This window comes from Plasmopara halstedii, assembly GCF_900000015.1.
Source record: "Plasmopara halstedii genome assembly, contig: Scaffold_54, whole genome shotgun sequence".
Taxonomy (NCBI): Eukaryota; Oomycota; class Peronosporomycetes; order Peronosporales; family Peronosporaceae; genus Plasmopara; species Plasmopara halstedii.
The window spans coordinates 142,283-146,967 of record NW_020186975.1 but is presented as its reverse complement, the minus strand read 5'-3'; positions in this window follow the sequence as shown (position 1 = coordinate 146,967).

The following is a 4,685-nucleotide window of genomic DNA, read 5'->3' as shown; positions in this document are numbered from 1 at the left end:
CATAATAATTGCTTGCGTGACAAGCAACAGCCAAGGCATTCTGCTTTCTTGACTTATACTTTTTCTCGCAGTTATATTCTGCAAAGAAGGAGAGCCGTCAGGCCATCCTCTGCGAGAGGTGAGGCGACTGAGTCGTAGTGCGTAGTGACGCATAACCTGTGTCGATCACAAACGGTTTTATGACAAGCAGGTGCACCCTGAACTTGACAACTGCATACTTTTCGCACTTTATTTCTTGTCGTGGACTGTGTAGTTTCTCACCGCAGCCTCAAGCTGGTCGGATTCGAACGCGATCACCCGATTTCGCCGCTCGGCGTCTGCTTGTAGCAGTGCACAGCCGATGGCAAAGTCCGAAGCGTCACAGACGACACTAAAAAGACGATTGGGGTCTTGCAACGCCAGTATTGTTGTATGAAGGAGGCGGTCTCTGACCCTGTCGAAAGCGTCCGATGATCGATGTCATAAAACAATTTTGTATCCTCCCAAAAGGATTAGACAATGGCCGTGCCATTTCTTCATAATTTTCGTTTTAATTGTGCAAGTAGCGGGCGAGGCCAAGCCACTTGGGTAAAAAACTTTTATTTCTTTGGAACCGGCCAGTCCGCAATTACCTTGACCTTAGCGGGATACGCTCGAAGGCCACGCTCCTCAATGAAGCACCCTAAAAACGGGGTTTCTTCAGCGCCGAAGATGCACTTATCTGCATTAGCATACCGCTTATTCGTGTGCATGCACTCGAGCACCGCTACCAAATGGACGATGCGGTTTTCCTCATCTGTCCTCCAGTGCCTTTTACGACTGTAAGCGAAGATGCTGTCGAAGTATGTCTGTGCGTACACCTGGTGGGACCTGAACAACTGCGTCACAAGACGATTAAACGTTGCTGGTGCATTTGACCGCCGTTAGGGCACTACAAGCTACTCCCAGGGCATACCGTCCGTAGTACACACCGCTGTCAGCGGAATATCACTCGCTCTCATGAGCAATTTTAAATTCCCATCGACCAAGTCGAGTGCGCTGTACTTTGATCAGCCAACCATATTGTTCTGAAAAACATTCATTTTCAGGAATAGGTTTCTGTGCCGGAATGGTGGTTGCGTTCAGCTTATTGTAAAGTGAACGATATGCCACTTGCCGTTCGGTTTCCGGACATGTCGACGTACCCAATGTGTAACGGAGTTACACGTATCCTTGTATATTAGAACGTAATACACAAGATGGTTTGACCGTACAAAAATGTGGATTATAAAGTTTAGTGTAATCACACAATGGAGTGGCTACACCGTATCAAGATGCCACTACGTGGCAGGACTGCCAGTAGTAATGCATATTTATTAGAGTTTTCTATTTAGTAATGAAGACCTAAGGTTTGGATATTGGCGGCTCTGCCGCAAAAAAAAATGAATACAGCTTCAATGTTGAACGGAAGAGCGTCTTTACTTTGGCGGAGGTTTTAAAGTACTCTGGAGGTAGCGGATTGCGATCCGCTACACTCGTACTGGTTCTTGTATAGATTGTAAGGTCGGTGGCTTTAGCTTAGCTTCCTCTAAGCAAATGGCCTCGCTGCACCTGGTAGAACTCGCAGTCAATCTACGCCTGAGTCGTTACGACTGATTTTCGGTGATGATGAAGCAATTCTTCTAATTGCCCCAGGGCATGAGGACAGGCTTCAAAAGCTGATGTCTTTGCTGGACCCTGAGGGCGTGCAGCATCTTGTTTTGCAAGGTCCCGAGCGATGGATACAAGCCTAGAGGTGTTTTTTAGCCATGAAAGTGCTCTGCTAGAGCACCTACAGCAGAAGCTGTCGGCGTCGACTGCGTCACATGACTCATCCCGACCCAGGCCGCTCGGGGTGAGCGTTGAGACCTTCGAGGGAAAGGATGGAGAGAATCCTTTGCTCTAGGAAAGAGAGGCCGAGATGGCTATGGCATCCGCTATGCTCCAGAACGAGCAACAGCGCGTCACACTAGCTATCTCCAAGTTCGGGGCCGAGCGCGAGAATGGGCAATTACGTACGGTGCTTCGGTTGAAGCTGCGTCCCTTCTGGTAGGAGCTGCCAGGCATATCACATGCGATCGTGTTTCCTTGCCGCTTGACAAGGCAAGAATGAGCTAGTGGACCTTGTCCAAGCGTTGAAGACACCCAGTGCCAGGATGGAAGCCGGCTCTCTCCCCGAGGCGGTCGCAGCGACCGTTTATATGCAGGGCCTCCGCACTGGCGTGGCCAGAATGGAAGTCTTCCGTGTGCATCCGTATTCTTTTAAAAAAGCGGTGAATGTGGCACTGAATGCTGTATTCAACTTTAAGTCGGCAAGACTACCGGGCAGCGTCCAAACACCCGACGGTGTTTTGTCTGTGGAGACACCCATCACCTTCGGACAGGTTGTCCCCTGCACAAGGTGCGTCAAGGTTCATCGAACCGACGCTTCGCTTCTTACCAGTCCGGCTTATCGCGGTGAAACGACAAGACCCAGTAGCCCGGGGCGTCCTAATGGAAAAGAACTGAGTTCTGTTGAGCTTCAAATTGGTAGAGGGCAGCAGGTCCCAGCTCCGAAGAGCTCCGTGCTCTTGAACACTGAACGGGTATGCAGCCCGGGTTCGCTGGTCATAAGAGCGACCGTGAAGGGCTTTGAGAAGCCGTGGAAGATCCTTATCGACATCGGGGCGTCGGGCAATTATGCTCGATGCTCCACGATCAAAGGAAGTCAGTTGTATGCTGAAGCGCTGAAAAGCGGTTGAGCGACACCGTCACTATGCCGAGGGTCCCGGTGGACCTCGGTGTCAAGTTTTTTACTTTGATAGTGTGGAGCTCTGCTTAGTCTTAGACTTGGATTTAATGTATGACCTTATCCTTCGGATGGCATGGCTGGAGTACCATGATCCATGGATTGTTTGAAGATCGAAGACCTAGGACGGAACGCGCACGTCTCCTGGTGAAGCTTTGGTGAGTCATGAATTCATCTCTGCAAGGAAACAGAAGCGCTATTGGTGCGGGCACTGGACCAGGACGGTCAATTTGCTGGATATCAGAGTACGCGAGATGTCGAACACCGAATTTGTATTGGACAAGAGTCCCAAGCATGGCCCGCGAGTGGCACGTAATCCATTGAGCACTGCTAAAAAAACAAAGCAGTTGCTGCATGCCAAGCGTGGCTTGGTCGGCCAAGGGCCGAGGTATCGAGGGCGAGGCCCCCGTGATTCACGCGAAGTGAAGCGTAACCCACTGAGCACTGCTCACGGCCCGGAGCAGTTGCTGCATGTCAAGTTTGGCAAGGTCGAACGAGGTCCGAGGCATCTTGGGCAAGGCCCGTCAAATGCATGTGGAGTGGCACGTTATCCACTGAACGAAGACTGCGAAAATAGAAGCTCTTCGTCGGATGTTGTTATTAACATCAGGGCCCCAGCGGTGCAGGAATTGGGGACTGATGCTGGATGACGCTGAGCGCGTGTTCCCACTGGTCTCGCTGAGACGTAAAATCTATATAGAGAACAGACGTTGAGGCCTTATGTTATCTGCAAGACGCAGGGCGTCGACCCTGACCCAGGTGTGTCTACCGTAGACAATAGCGCACAGCGATATCTCTTGTCAACGGTATGAAGGGAGAGAAAGACGGCTACGTCACCCTAGAGGCTATTCCCGCGTTGGATGCTCTTCTTGAGCTGAACGAGATGTCCTTTGCGGTACCTTAGAGGCAGGCGATTCACCCGAGGTGGTAATTATACGATCGAACGAGTATTTTTTTCGTCGTCGCTTCTGAGTAAAGCTGTCCTGGAGGGCAATAGGAGGGTGCTGAACGCTCGAAGTGGATCTTCGATTTTGAAGGATCTATCAGCTGCGTACCATCCTTTGGTAAAGATTTTTTAAGACGTCGATTCCAGAGACCCGTCATCGTTCCTACCTCCGGACCGAGGTGTGCGTCATAAAATTGACCTGGTTCTGGGGACTAAATACTGCGAAACACGCCAATGGCCCCTGTCCAAGGAGCAGTGCAACAACATTGACACCTTCTTCTATACGGAGCTAAGACGCACGAAAGGTGCGTGAGAGTGAGACTCCCCATTCGACACCCACGTTTTCTGTTCGGAAGCCGAACGGCAAGTGGCGTTTCTTTCACGCTTACAATACTGCACAGACGCCAATTCTTAGAAAGGAAGACATACAGAACAATATGGTTGGCTGTACAAAGTACAGCGCACTCGATGGTTATTATGCTCATGAGAGCGAGTGATATTACGCTGACAGCGGTGTGTACTCCGGGCGGGATACTCTGGGAGTGGCTGATAATACCCCAAGGGCTATCAAATGCACCAGCAACACTTAATCGTCTTGTGACGCAACTGTTTAGGCCTCATTGGGCGTATGCACAAACATACTTTGACGACATTTTCGTCCACAGTTGTGCGGGGCACGGGAGGACAGATGGGAAAACCACATCAGTCATTTGAGAGCGATGATCGAGTGCATGCGCACGAATTAGTCATATGCTGATGCCGATAAGTGCATCTTCGGCGCGGAAGAAATTTTCTATATAGGATGCTTCATTGAAGAGCGTGGCCTTCAAGCGGATCCCGCTAAGGACAAGGCCATTGTGAACTGGCCGGTTCTAAAAAACCAAAGGACTTGCGGAAGTCGCTTGGCCTCGCCAACTCCTTGCACAAGTACAACGAGAACTGAGCAGAAATGGT